This window comes from Lolium rigidum, chromosome 7 (genome assembly GCF_022539505.1).
Source record: "Lolium rigidum isolate FL_2022 chromosome 7, APGP_CSIRO_Lrig_0.1, whole genome shotgun sequence".
Classification (NCBI taxonomy): domain Eukaryota; kingdom Viridiplantae; phylum Streptophyta; class Magnoliopsida; order Poales; family Poaceae; genus Lolium; species Lolium rigidum.
Window position 1 is genome coordinate 236268005 of NC_061514.1, and position 15714 is coordinate 236283718.

Consider the following 15714-nt stretch of genomic DNA (forward strand, 5'->3'; position numbering starts at 1 on the left):
GCGTCTAGTCGTCCGGTCGCGCTGGAGAGGACGACTGGGAGCGACGCCCAGAAAAATCGAGTTAGGCGCGCGCCCAGGGAAAAAAGTCGTCGCCACGCTCGCCTGGGCATCGTCACTGTCGTTGCCTAATCGACGGTACCTCGGAGGAGGGATCCTCACGAGGGGGAGACGAAGTAGGGGCCATAGGGCGGAGTGCACACGGGACGGTGGTACGCGAGTTACCCAGCTTCGGAACACCTGCACGATGACAGGGCCTCTCTGCTGCTTGTCCGGAATTATCCGGGCGCCTTCGCGTTGTTACAATGAGTTGTGGTTGTGCCTCTAGGGCTCCCGGGATCCGGCTTATAAAGGCGCACGGATCTAGGGTTTACATGGAGAGTCCTAGCCGGAATACAAGTTGCCTAACTACGGTACAATGTCTTGCCGTGTACGTCAAGGATCCGCCTTCCTCCAAGTATGTGCTTGGATCCGGATACTTCATGGGCCGTCACGGATCCGGCCTCCTTCGTAGGTCGGTAGAGATCCGGCTTCTGTTCATGGGCTGGACTTCATCCTTCGGGATCTACGACAAGCTCGGGCCGCCCGATGGGCCACATGCCTCACCACCATCTATGGGCCACCCGGGCTTGCCGGATCTAGGCCATGCCGTTGATATACCCATAAAGTATACCCACAACGAGTAGCCCCCGAAGTTCTCCGAGATTCATCATTCCTCCGACTTCATTCAGTTCGGATCCGAAGAGAATCTTGAAGAGCTTCAAAAACTTCTACTTGATTCCGGGTTCATTCACTCGGAACTCCTTCGTCTTCAGATTAGGTATCACAACGGAGATTCCATTTTTCCCGCGCACAACCTCCTTTTTTCCCGCGCTAAATTTTCGCAGATGCAAATCTTTAGCCGGAAATTTCGGGAGTGCATGGTTAAGTTACCTCCACGTTGTTTTACCGCACTTGACCTAAGACACGTGTCATCCATCCAACGGTGCGACCGTTCCGTTTCCACCGTTGGATCCGAATCCCGAATCTCCGCGCGTGGCCTATAAATACCCCCGCGACTCGGTAATTCCTCATTCTTTCACCGCATCTCACCACTTCATCTTCTTCCTCGCGCCGCGCCGCCCGACAGATCTTAACTCCGGCGAGCTTTCCGCGCAGGAGCTTCTCGCACCGCCGCCTCAAGCCTCTCCTTCAACCAAGATCGCCACGGTTGACCAAGAAATCAACTCCGCCGCCGATCCGTGGTCATCGGAGGCTCAAAGCCGCCAGTTTATTGACCTCTACTTCGCCGGAGCCTCGCCGGACCGTCGCGCCATTGCCGGTACGTGCACCGGACTTGTAGAAGAAGAAGTAGCTGTAGTGTAGTTTTTCCGGTTACTCAACTTAGCTCGCATGGGTGCAGCCGGAAGCATGCCTCACGGTTCTCCCCATCGTACTGGTAGTTCTCCGAGTAACCCGGATCCCAGTGCCGTGGAACCGATTTGCCCGGATCCCATTGCATATCTGCCACCATATGTTTCCGACGTTAGACTTGCTCAACCATTCTCCGCCTCTTCCAGTACTTTACTAGGCCGGATCCCAACAGCCCAAGAGCTCGAAGAAGAACTGCAAGGCCAAGCTAGAATGGCAGCCAAGGTACAAGAGGTGGAAAACAAAAAAGCTTCCAAGGCCCGGAGCCGTGAAGGGGTGCGGGGTCAATGGTGGCCCTGCGAAACAACAGACGCGGAGCTCCGGGAACTCCAGAACGAGGGCATGATCTCCGGAAATTGGAGCTTCACGCGCGACTCCGACGTCCCCAAGCCCGACGCGGATGAACGTGTCATGACAAAGGCGTGGGTCGAGCGCGGATTATCGCTCCCTGCTCGAATTCTTCCTTTCCGTGCTCGACACATACGGGCTTCAACCCCACAACATCTGCCCCAACTCCTACCTTCCGCTTTCAAACTTTGCAACTCTTTGCGAGGGGCATCTCGAATTCGTCCCGACATCAAACTATGGCAATTCTTTTTCCGCGTGAAGAAGGAGATGAAAGACAAGGCCATGCTCAAGCTGCGGAAGTATGACGTTCATGCTTCGCTACGGTCGGATGTATCCTCCTCACGACTCCCACGAATCCGTCCGGTATTGGAACGCCGGATGGTTTTATGTGAAGAACGTGCCAGTTCCGAACGTCCACGACGGACTCCCGCCCTTCAGCAACACGCCTCCGGAAGAATTGGCGAGCTGGAGCTTCATCCCCACGCTTGCCCAAACGCCCATATTGGAGAAGGCTGCGCGGAGGATTTCCTGGTTAGTTCACGATGGACTAACCGGAGCCCAGCTCACCCTCAGCTGGTTTACGCGGAGGATCCAACCTCTGCGCTACAACGCACGTCTGATGTGCGCGTACACTGGGGCTGACGATCTCCTCCGAGTCACCCGCCACGATCTTCCGGCTGACTCCCTCAAGAGGAGGTTCAAAATGTTGGTGAAGATTGCTAGAGGCCAACAGGTCCCGGAACTGGTCAAGGATATCAGCACACACGACAAATGTCCTCCGGTAAGCGCTTATACCTTCGCATTCCTTTATCCTTTCACAATTTTCTAAGTGTTTAACTTGTTCACGCTCACTCTTTTCGCAGCTTGACTCTTTGGCGGAGGAAAACACTGCGCGCCATACTCCGAGTTCCCGTCGGCGGTGACTCGGCGGAAGAGGATCCGGAGGACCCACGAAGAGGAAGAGGAACAAGCACCTCGAAAGGCTGCTCCTCGACCTACAAAGCGTTCCCGCGCCAAAGTCTCCGGCTCCGACGCTGGGGGCAGCGGCGAGGCTTCCGCCAAGAAACCCAGAGTGGTTAAACCACCTCCGCTTGATTCCAGGAAAGCGGAACGTCAACGCCTGAAGATGCTTTCAACAGCGAGGAAAACCTTCACGCCCCTGCATTCGGGTGCAACGTAAGTTTCCGAGTAATGTGCGTTATCTATATTGGCGAGCTGTGTTATGCTTATTTTCCTTTTACTTGCTCACAGGAATCCGAACCCTACCACCACGCGGACCAACGTTCAGGAGCCTATCACTAAGTATATGCAGAAGAAGTCTCCCGCCGTTGGTCCTTTGACGCCAACTCCGCCGAGCGCTCCACCAGCCCCCCTGCAACCTTCACCTCCTCCCGCGGACCAGTCTCCAGCTCCTGCCGCTCCCACTCCTCCGGAAGTAATTCCGGTTAGCAGCGACAGAGCGGGCGGAGACGATTCCGGCGGTAAGGGTCCTATCAACGATGAATTTGAAGGACGAAGCCAAGGGGAAGCAGAAGAGGTCTCCTCCGGCAAAGCTGAAGCCGCCACGGGCGATATGGTCGTTTTTCCCAAGAACTTTGGAGATCCGGCTGACCTTACCTCCACCCCAAAAGCCTACGCCACAAAGTTTTTTAACAAACTAACGGAGGCAGAGAAATGGGAGCTGGAGCAAGATCTGCTCAATGCCATGCTGAACAACGCACAGGGCAAACCGGACGTCGAAACATCGGAGATCCAGGACGCCAAGAAAAACATTGGCCAATTCTTCGACAAGCTTGTTTGCAAGCAAAAGGTAACTCCCCAGTAGCCCCCAAGTATTTAGGCGGAAACTTTATTAGTTAGCATCTGAATACTTTTAGAGAACTTGAACTGAAAAGGAAATTTAAAAGTCGTGGTAGCCCCAAGCATGATGGCGGAAAAATTTCCAGCCGCCATGCTTTTAGAAAGACTTAAACCATGATGGCGGAACTTACTCCGTTTTCGGCTGCATTTACGGGAGCAAAAAGCTTTGCACTACGAGTTGCATAAAAACATCGCGCTGCAACGTCGTGTGACCATCAGCCAGGCGGAGAAAATCCAGCGCTTCCAAGCAGAGAATGCGGAATTGAAGAAACAGCTATCAGAAGCCCAAGGTTGGTTTCCGATTACTGACGACTGTGGGTTGGTTCGCATTTTCCGAACTTGACGTTTTATGTAACTATGAGCAGGTGCCTCCTCTTCTCTCGCTGCGGCTTCCTCCGAGTTGGAAACTCTACGGGCTTCACAGAAAGATCTTGAAGCGAAGCTCGCGGAGGCAGAACAAAAAATTTCTGAGAAGAACTCGGAGCTTGCTCGGAAAAGCCGGTGAGTTTGAGCTGAAAAGACAAACCGACAGCGACATCATCCGGAAGCAGCAAAAAGAAATTGGAGGTCTTCGCAAATATATGAAGACAACGAGAGAGCTGTCGGGACTTGCTCAACTCCGACGTCATGGGTACGTCCTCGAAACTCATATGGCGACGGACGTGTAACTTGCTGTTTTTAACAAAACTTGTATTTTCCAGATCCGCTTGGATATGACGAGGAACGTCGGAGCCAGTTCGCGCGCGATGACCTGTTACAGCTAGCCGGAGAAGACTGCAAGGATCTCATCTTCGCCTCCAGGAAAATCTGTCACAACCTCAACATCAAGAAGAGCCGAACTTGCGAAGTGCGTAAGCTCATCAAGAGGATGGATTTGCTTCCGGAGCTGGTTGTGGATCTGCAATCTTCTTCGGCACGGGGCGGCTGCCATGTCCTTGGCTATGTGCTTAGCGCATAATCCGAGTTTGGACCTAGACCGGGTGACTTACGGCGTTCCTCCGGAAGCCGATGTCAATGCACCTGCTTGACGCGGTTAGCGGCTATGATACACGCATCGCCCGGAGGATCCGCCCACGATGAATTTTATGAGAAGGTGGTTCTTCCTGGCCGACGAGCCTCTCGAAGCTGAACTTTCAAAGGATCTCGAAGCGGAAGCCGGGCCTGCCTAATCCGGAAGCCAATATACTTGGACGAGCTCAAAGAACCAAGGTGGCGGCTGCTTCTCCGGTTTGCAAGCCGGAGCGGAAGAAGATGGAGATGTTTCTTCGCCTGCCAAAGACGCGGAGAAGGAAGCTCCAATTGCTGTCGGAGGAGCTGATGCCAATGTGGAAACTTCTCCTGCTAAGGAGAAGTAAAAACTTAGTCCTGCGGAAAAACAATGCATCATTTTGGCCCCAGAGAGGGTTTGTAATAAGACTTTAAATTCTTAAGTAGCTAGGGACGAAACAATTATGCATGGGCGGAAACAACTTATCCTGCTACCCCTTAATATTATTCTGCATGTTTCGTTTTATGTTGGAAAGCAAGTGCTGATGTCGTTGTTTTCCGGCTTGCTCGCTTGACCTTCCGCGAGCCGGAAGACCTTAGCCGGAAACACTCGCCAGCGGCGACGAAACCCAATGGTAATCCGTCAATAACCGCGGAAACAAGCCCCCAAGCATAGGTGCCGGAAATCGCTACTAGGAATCCACGAGTTCGCAACAGATAACAATTTAATCAGAAAACTTAAGCTCACGTCCCGAGGGACGATTTTTGAAAATCACAACTTTCATACACGCCTAGGCGGAAATATCCGACTCGCGGTTTTAGTCGGAAAACATACACGATCTAAAAATGAACAAGTAAAGGAGGTAAATGACTCAAAGAGTGAACCAAAAGCTTTATTTCATTGATCATGTATAATATTGTTACAAGGTATGCAATTCTATGCTAAGTGTGGAAAGGACGTAGCTGTGCAATGTTCCAAGGGCGATCTGTCTCGTCGTAGATATCATCCGGATCCTCACGCTTGCGTTTCCGGCGCCAATTAGCGAGTCTGTCCCTCGGCTCTCGGAAATCAACAAGGTAGTACGATCCGTTGTGAAGCACTTTGCTAACGATGAAGGGTCCTTCCCATGGAGATTGCAACTTGTGATCTTTCACACAGCGAAGGCGGAGAACCGAGTCTCCGGCCATGAACGAGCGATTCCGGACTCGACGGCCGTGATAACGTCGGAGCTTCGCTGGTAGATGGCGGAGCGCTGGTCAGCTAAGTTCCGAGCTTCTTCGATCGGGTCCACGAGATAGCTGTCGGCCTCGTCGACTGTTTCTTCATTATAGGCGGAAACTCGCGGCGAATCGTGGATGATGTCGGAGGGAATCACGGCTTCGGATCCGTATACCGGGAAGAATGGGGTAAACCCCGTTGACCTGTTAGGGGTAGTTCGCAAACTCCACAAGACGGCGTCCAACTCGTCGGCCCAAGCTCCAGCTGCACATCGCAGCGGTTCCTCGAGGCGTGGCTTGATTCCTGATAATATTAGACCGTTTGCCCTTTCAACTTGACCATTGGACTGTGGGTGAGCCACAGATGCGAGGTCCAATCGAATCCCCATTGTCTCACAATAATCCTTCGATTCTCCCGAGCGAAGTTTGTGCCATTATCTGTGATTATCTTGTGTGGGATGCCGAATCTCATCACGAGGCTGCGAGACAAATTTTAGTGCCGTAGCACCGTCGGCCTTTCTCATCGGCTTTGCCTCAATCCACTTGCTGAATTTGTCAACGGCGACCAATAGGTATTCAAAACCGCCAGGAGATGATCTTTTTAACTTACCAACCATATCAAGCCCCCAGACCGCAAATGGCCAGGTGATAGGTATGGTCTTCAGCTCTTGGGCTGGAGCGTTTGGTTGAGTAGCATAGTACTGACAACCTCGGCAGGTCTTGACTATCTTGTCAGCATCTTCTTTAGTTGTGAGCCAATAAAAGCCTAGCCGAAAAGCTTTTGCAACGAGTGACTCGGGGCGGCGTGGTGCCCGCAATCCCCTGCGTGGATCTCTCTGAGGATTTCAATGCCATCTTGGTTAGAGACGCATTTGAGAAACACCCCTGTTGCGCTTCGTTTGTAGAGCTGTCCGTCAACAATTGTGTAGGATCTTGCTCGTCTGATGATCTGCGCGCGAGGACCTCGTCCTCCGGCAACTTCCGATCGATGAGGTAGTCCAGGGAAAGGCTGTGTCCAAGCCGGAATGGTGGCCAACACCTCTTTGGCCGGAGACACTGCCACCTCTGGGTTTTCCGGGTTAGCGCCCTTCACCGAGGGTATCCGGAGATGCTCCGAGGAAAATTCCAGGCGGAATTGGCTTTCTGCCGGATCCGAGCTTGGATAGCATATCTGCCGCTGTATTGTCGTCTCTCCGGACATACTTGACTTCGTATCCTAGAAAGCACTTGGCGATCTCGTCAACTTCGTCTCGTAAGCCGCCATGACGGAATTTCGGCGTTCCAGGTTCCGGCTACTTGCTGTGCCACAAGGTCGGAATCTCCGCAACAGATGATGTGCTTGATCCCTATTTCCTTAGCGATGCGCAGTCCGTGTAGTAGAGCCTCGTACTCCGCCATGTTGTTTGTAGCTTCGAAGTGGATCTGCAGAACATCTGCGGTTCTTCTCCGGTAGGGGACTTCGGGGTGACTCCGGCTCCCGAGCCTTGATGCTGCTTGGATCCATCGAAGTGCATTACCCATATTTCGGTTCCGGCTCCGGATTAGCATCCGGAGCTTCGTCCAATCTGCAACGAAATCCGCCAAGACCTGTGATTTAACCGCAGATCCTGGCTTTGTAGCCGATATCGAAGGCGGATAATTCAATGCCCCATTTTGCTGTGCGTCTGTTGCGTCGGCGTTGTTGAGAATCGTTGACAGCGGAGCTTTGCTCACGGCCGATTACCTGGATGTTCTTGGAAGTAATGTCTCGGCTTCTCGCTGCCCATGAATACTCCGTAGGCAAGCTTTTGAAAGTGAGGGTAGCGCTGTTTGGATTCCGTAAGGACCTCGCCGATATAGTAAACTTGCCTTTGGACTCCATATTCGTGACCTTCTTCCCTGTCGTTCCACCACGATGACGAGGCTGATGACCTCGTTGGTGGCTGCCGGGTAAAGGAGCATAGGCTCGACTCTCCCGGAGCTGCTAAGATAGGTGGGGAGGTAAGTATCTCCTTCAACCCTTGTAGTGCTTGCATCCGTTGCCTCGTCCCGGACAAACTTGTCTGTTTTCTTCAATAGCTTGTACAAGGGAAGTGCCTTCTCGCCAAGACGGCTAACAAACCTGCTGATTGCTGCGACACAACCAGTAAGCCGTTGCACATCTTTGAGACAAGTTGGCCTTTTGATGCACAAAATTGCCTTGATTTTTTCCGGGTTTACCTCAATGCCCCTGTTAGAGACAATGAAGCCAAGGAGTTTTCCGGCTGGCACGCCAAAGACGCATTTCAGCGGATTCAACATCATCTTGTACCGACGGAGATTCTCAAAGGTTTCTGTGAGGTCGCTGATCAAGTCGGATCCTTTCCGAGTCATGACCGCGATGTTGTCGACGTAGGTGTGTACGTTCCGGCCAATCTGGTCCTTCAAGCACCGCTGCATCGTACGTTGGTAGGTGGCACCTGCGTTTTTCAAGCCAAAGGGCATAGTAACATAGCAGTAAGCGCCAAACGGGGTGATGAATGAGGTCGCCTTTTGGTCAGACTTCTTCATCCGGATCTGATGATACCCGGAATACGCATCAAGAAAACACAGAAGCTCCGCCCCTGCCGTCGAATCAATGACTTGGTCAATGCGCGGCAGGGGGAACGGATCTTTCGGGCAATGCTTGTTCAAGCCGGAGTAATCGATGCACATTCTTAGTATTTCAGTGTTCTTTTTGGGTACAAGGACAGGATTTGCGACCCAATCAGTATGGATTACTTCTATTACAAAACCTGCCTCTAGTAACTTTGCTAATTCCATTCCTATGGCGCGGCGCTTCTTATCTCCAAAGCGTCGCATAGCTTGCTTCACCGGTTTAGCCCCGGGTTTATGTTGAGGTAGTGCTCGGCGAGTTCCCTTGGTACTCCGGACATGTCGAAGGTTGCCATGCGAAGATATCCATGTTAGCGCGGAGGAACTCGACGAGCGCGTCTTCCTATTTGGGGTCCATGTTGGCTCCGGCCGAGACCTGCTTGGAATCGTCGCCTTCCTTGAAGCTGACTTTCTTGGTCTCTATCGCGGCCACGAAGGAGTTTTTGTGTTCGGAAATCTGCTTCTTGGTGGTCCGCATTTCGGTCGGATCCACCGCGGCTCGTAGCCTTTCAGCTCTTCTCCGGATATGACAGACTCTGCGAAGGCGGCTTCGCCCAACTCGCACTCGTGAGCCTTTTTGTAGTCTCCGGTTATGGTGATCATACCATTAGGACCCGGAATCTTGAGCTTGTTGTAGATGTAACACGCTCTTGCATGGAACTTGTGGTAGGTGGGCCTGCCGAAGATGACATGGTAGGAGCTCTTGAAGGGCACAACTTCGAACGTCATCTTTTCTTCGCGGAAATTGTGAACATCGCCGAAAGCCACGGGAAGTGTGATGCTGCCGAGGGAGTTCGCCTTCTTACCCGGAACCACGCCGTGAAACTCAGTGTTGCTTGTGTTTGAGCTGTTCCTTGGTGAGGTTCATCCGCTCCGAGTCTCCGGGTACATGATGTTCAAGGCGGCTCCGCCATCCATGAGGCACTTGGAGAAGTCATACCCGTCTATGCGGGGACTTACAACCAAGGCCTAGTATTCTTTTGGCACAATGGCGGGATGATCTTCCTCGTCAAATGTGCACGGAACTTCCGACCACCGACATATCGCGGCACGGCCGGAACTGTGGCGTTCAGGATCCGGGTAGCTGATTTTGTAGCGCGGACCGTTGGGGTTCCGAGGAAGGTGTGGTAAGCCCCCACGCTCTTTTTCTCGAAGGGGTTGGATTTACCTGCGGATCCGGCTTTGGGATCCGGCGAGTTATCATCCTCGTCCATCGCCTCGGAACTGTCCTCCTCCTTGTCCTTGTTCTTGCCCTTGCCTCCTTTGCCGCGTGGGCGGTGCTTCCGGGCTCGCTTGTATCCCGCCTCCGGGTCGTTCTTTAGGTCGTTGACCCACTTGCGGTTGCGGTTGGTGTGAGTGGACTTCCCTGTAGCCGGATCCAAGTGGGCCAAGCAAGGCATGTCTCTATACTCCTCGTAGGTTTGCGGAGCGCGGGATCCGCCAGCTGTGACTTCGGTGCCATGCTGCTGACCCCTGCCGGCTCCGCCTCCACGGCCGCGTCCTCTTCCGCCTCCTGAACCTCCGCGTTGGAACGCCATGGCGACCATGTCGGATCCTCCGCTCTTCTGGTCATCAGGGTTTTTGCGTTTATGGCCGCTATTGTTTCCGTTGTCACGGTTCTTCTTTTGTTGGTGCAGGGGGATTGCTGTAGCTGCGATATCACCGCCTGCATCGTCATCGGCGGCAGTGTGGTCACTGGCAATGGAGATCATCTCATCCAAAGTCAGTTTATTGGCGTTAGCCAAACATGTGAGCTTATGCCTCAGCAATCCTCCTCTCTGCAAGTCCACCAATGAAGGCGTACATGGCAGTGGTGTGGTCGACGTTTTCGCACTCGTTCTCGCATGCCAACCATCGTGTGAGGAAGTTTCTTGAGGATTCTCCCTTCTTCCGGATACAAGCTTGTAAGTCGCTTGCCGTGGCAGGCCTTTTGTAGGTGCCCCGAAGTGTTTCTCGAAAGCGGTCTTCGGGTCAAACCAGCAAAAGATGGAGTTTTCTCGAGGTCACCGAGCCGGATCCGGGCTGGACCTACAAGGTACAACTGGAGCATGCGGCGAGCGATATTAGGGGTCCCTCCGGCAAAGGTTACTTGCATTGTAGTAATCCTCAATCCGGGTATCCGGCCTTTCGGTGCCATCATAATGCTTCGGGTTTCCGGGTAGCTTCGGGGAGCTCCGTGGCTTTGGTTCCTCTCGAATCATCCTGCCAAAGCACTTTGGTCCGATGTAGTCGGTTCACGTATTCGTTGAGGCGTTCCCGTGCGTCGCGCGAGCCGTGACGGGGGGACTGTGAGCGAGAGCGAGATCTCCGGCCACCGCCTCCGCCTCCACCTCCGCCGCCACCGCTAGGTGGTGGTGAGGGAGACCTGCGAGGGGCCGATCCGACCTCTTGCTTCTGCTCGCGAGATTCTCCCCGGCCCTCCCGGTGCTGGCTCCGGCTTCTGTGGCTGCCTTCGCCGTGACGTTGGCTGCCCTGGTCGTTCCGGCTCCGGCGGGGCTCCGGGTCGCGCTCCTCATTCCGGCTCCTCCTAGGCTCGGGCTCACGATCATTGTTCTGATTCCGGCGAGGTTCCAGCGTGCGCTCCCTGCTCCTGTTTCTTGAGGGCAGCTCGTTGTCGCGAATAACAATTCCACCATGCCCCTGAGGCCTGGTGTTTCCGGCTGGACTACGGCGGCGAGGGGGACGCGAGTAACCATTAGGCGGAGGAGAGGCGTTGCGGTACTGGTCTCGTCCGGCTTACATTGCATCCTTTCCCTTTCTCGGATCTGACGGTGGCGTCTTTGATGGTACGGGGATCGGATTTGGGTGTTCCCTGGTTTTCCTTCTTCGTTCCGAGGATCCGGTTCGCGATTCGTCATCTCGACGGCGATCGTCGCGGGCGTCCTTCGCGCGAGTGGAGACGCGAGTGCTCCGGGTTAGATTCTAACTTGCGCGAAGTGTCTGCCTTGCTCTGCTGTTTAACCGCTGAAGCGACGAGCGTGCGTAAGTAGTTGATGTCAATCTCCTCGTCACTTTTCTTCAGGATCTCTGCGGCTTTCGTCATATTGTCTTTTGGGGTTGCGAAAGGCTGCTCGCTCCGTTGGAGTTGCGAAGGTGATCCCGCGGGGAGCTATCAACTCCCGCCGGACTTTTCTACCTCCCGATCAGCTTCAACGATCTTGTCCTCCCAGTGCTTTCGGAGTTCCTTGACCTTCGCCAGTCCTTCGTCCACCTCCTGCTCACGCTGGATGAAGTCTTCCACAAAAACTGCGGCATGCTTCCTTTCCTCCAGCATGGCGGCTGCGGTGTCCTTAAACTTCTTGGCTGTGGCCAGCAGCTCCACTCTCTTAGCTTCTAAAGCTTCTACGTCTTCGGGAGTGATGGGTTTGTTAAGAATATCCGAGCGATAAACCGCATCCATGCCCGCTTGTGCGACCATCTCTTCGGGCGACGAGGAGGCTCTCCGAGGAAGAATCCCTACGGGGCCGCTCCCGCGATATCGGAGATCCGTGGTGGGATGGTCGGGGGTCGGATTGGGTTCCCGCCTCTTCGGATCCGTTTTCTCCCGGCGCCGCTACGGTTGCAAGTACACTGCTTTGGTTGGGTGGAATCGACTTCGAGGCTGTTCACCGTATCCATATTCCTTCACCTTGCGATCGAACTCTTCGGTGTCCATGGATTGGGTGTCTCCGGAAATTGGGCTTAGATTTCCCAAGATTGACTCTTCAACCGGAGTTCCGCTTTCTCCGACGACCTCTTGCTCGTTCGGAGCAGCGTTATTTTCCGGGGCCACGACCTGCTCGGGACCAGCTCCGGCTTCTTGAGGGGCGGTTCCGGCGGTATGGGCCAAGAAGTGTACGAAGTGACACCTTTGCTTCTCTAACACCTGGGAGACCCAGGCGGATCTGCATTGGTCTTCCACCGTTATTTCCTGCTCAGGGGCGGATTGGGTGGGTTTCGATTTTTTCAGATCTAAGGCGGAATCTTCGCTAGGAAGTTCCTGCGTCTCAGATCGGATCTTCGCGACTGCGTCCTGCTTAGCGGCGGTCGCGTCAGCGCTACTTACCAGTGGGTTTCCGTCGGAATCGACGGTTTCCCCGATGAAGATATGTATGCCGCCAGCCGGGACGATGGAGAGCTTGACGGGGGTCGGTTTTAGCCGGAATCCAACACTCATCCGGAGGGACGATCGGCAGATTTCCGGCGTAAAGGACACGCCCCACGGCGATGGTGTCGTCGTAGCTTCCCATGGCGGAACCCTCCCGGTTCCGGCCTCCGGACGCCGCAGCCCCACGGTGGGCGCCAACTGTCGTTGCCTAATCGACGGTACCTCGGAGGAGGGATCCTCACGAGGGGAGAAGAAGTAGGGGCCATAGGGCGGAGTGCACACGGGACGGTGGTACGCGAGTTACCCGGCTTCGGAACACCCGCACGATGACGAGGCCTACTGCCGCTTGTCCGGAATTATCCGGGCGCCTTCGCGTTGTTACAATGAGTTGTGGTTGTGCCTCTAGGGCTCCCAGGATCCGGCTTATAAAGGCGCACGGATCTAGGGTTTACATGGAGAGTCCTAGCCGGAATACAAGTTGCCTAACTACGGTACAATGTCTTGCCGTGTACGTCAAGGATCCACCTTCCTCCAAGTATGTACTGGATCCAGATACTTCATGGGCCGTCACGGATCCGGCCTCCTTCGTAGGTCGGTAGAGATCCGGCTTCCTGTTCCTGGGCTGGACTTCATCCTTCGGGATCTACGAGCAACTGGGCCGCCCGATGGGCCACATGCCTCACCACCATCTATGGGCCACCCGGGCTTGCCGGATCTAGGCCATGCCGTTGATATACCCATAAAGTATACCCACAACAGTCACGGGCTGTTCAGTCGCGCGCCCAGGGCAGTTGGCGCGTACCTAGGAAGGGGAAAAGAAAAACGAGCGGGAAGGAGAGGGAATCGAGCGGGAAGGAGAGGGAATCGAGCGGGAGAGAGAGGGAATCGAGCGCACCTGAAGTCAATCGAGCGGCAGCGGAAGGACATCGCGCGGGAGCAGAAGCACATCGAGCCACCACCACCAAGGTCGCCGCCACCACCAAGGCCGCTCCGCTCCACCTCCGGTAAGCCTCCTGCCCTCCTTCTCTGCTTCTCCCCTCCGCCTCCCTTTCCGTGTTCCTCTCCCGCCGCCCCCTCTACAGCTTCTGCTCTTCTCCTCCCTCTCCAGCCGCCCCTTCTGCAGCTCTGCTGCTCCTCCCTCTTTGTGCCTGTGTGGTGTGCCCGTGCCCCTCTTCTGTGTCCTCTGCAACTCTATACTGTGACTGTATTGCTCTGTGTTGATTTTATTTCTTGCTGTGTTGATCATTTGACGACTCGAGATGGTCGATACTGCTCGAGCCGTATGATCCAAAGAAGGATCCAAAGAGGAGAGCCAAGTCAAAGGATCCAGGTTGGAAATACGCATACTGGCCAACCGAGGACAAACAAATTGTCGAGTGTCTCCTTTGCGGGAAGGTTGTGTCTTCTGGGATCAAGAGGCTGAAGCAGCATCTGTTAGGAGGCTTTGGAGATGTGCTTGTATGCGAGAAAATCACCACTGCAATCATGAAAGAGATGCAAGAATGGATAGATAAGAAGCGGCGAAAGATGCCACTCGGGATAGATGAAAGTGAAGAGCAAGAAGGTGGTGATCAAGATGATGAAGTGCAAGAAGTTGCGGGACAGCAAGCAAGCCAAGCATCATGTACTGGTCCTCCTCCTCCTGTAGCAAGTTCTGGGACAGCCTCCAACAAAAGGGCTGCAGCTGCATTCTTCAAGCCAGCGCCAACCAAGCAACTAAAAATTGCTCCATTGTTGTTGAAGTCTCCGGAAGAACTAGTGCGGCTGAGGCATGCTGATACGTCTCCGACGTATCGATAATTTCTTATGTTCTATGCCATATTATTGATGATACCTACATGTTTTATGCACACTTTATGTCATATTCGTGCATTTTCTGGAACTAACCTATTAACAAGATGCCGAAGTGCCAGCTCTCGTTTTCTGCTGTTTTTGGTTTCGTAAATCCTAGTAACGAAATATTCTCGAATCGGACGAAATCAAGACCCAGGTTCCTATTTTCACCGGAAGCATCCAGAACACCCGAGAGCCGCGCAGGGGGCCCCGTGGGCCCCGGATGATAGGGTGGCGCGGCCCGGGCCCCGGCCGCGCCGACCTATGGTGCCGCCGCCTCTTCGACCCTCCGACGCTGCCCTTCCGCCTATTTAAAGCCTCCGTCGAGAAAACCCCGATACGAAAAACCACGATACGGAAAACCTTCCGGAGCCGCCGCCATCGCGAAGCCAAGATCCGGGGTACAGGAGTCTCTCGTTCCGGCACCCCGCCGGAGCGGGGAAGTGCCCCCGAAGGCTTCTCCATCGACACCGCTGCCATCTCCACCGCCATCTTCATCACCGCTGCTGCTCCCATGAGGAGGGAGTAGTTCTCCATCGAGGCTCGGGGCTGTACCGGTAGCTATGTGGTTCATCTCTCTCCTATGTGCTTCAATACAATAATCTCATGAGCTGCCTTACATGATTGAGATTCATATGATGATGCTTGTAATCTAGATGTCACTATGCTAGTCAAGTGAGTTTTACTTATGTGATCTCCGGAGACTCCTTGTCCCACGTGTGTAAAGGTGACAAGTGTGTGCACCGTGTGGGTCTCTTAGGCTATATTTCACGAATACTTACTCACCGTTATGAATGGCGTAGTGAAGTGCTTATTTATATCTCTTTATGATTGCAATATGTTTTGTATCACAATTTATCTATGTGCTAGTCTAGTGATGTGTTATTAAAGTAGTTTATTCCTCCCGCACGGTGTAATGGTGACAAGTGTGTGCATCCGTGTTAGTACTTGGCGTATGCTATGATCACGATCTCTTGTAGATTGTGAAGTTAACTATTGCTATGATTGTATTGATATGATCTATTCCTCCTACGTGGCGTGAAGGTGACAAGTGTGCATGCTATGTTAGTACTTGGTTTAGTCGTGTTGATCTTTCTTGCACTCTAAGGTTATTTAAATATGAACATTGAATTGTGGAGCTTGTTAACTCCGGCATTGAGGGTTCGTGTAATCCTACGCAATGTGTTCATCATCCAACAAGAGTGTAGAGTATGCATTTATCTATTCTCGTTATGTGATCAATGTTGAGAGTGTCCACTAGCGAAAGTCTAATCCCTAGGCCTTGTTCCTCAATATCGCTATCGCTCGCTTGTTTACTCGTTTTATCGCGTTACTACTGCTCGCATTACTACCGCTTGTTT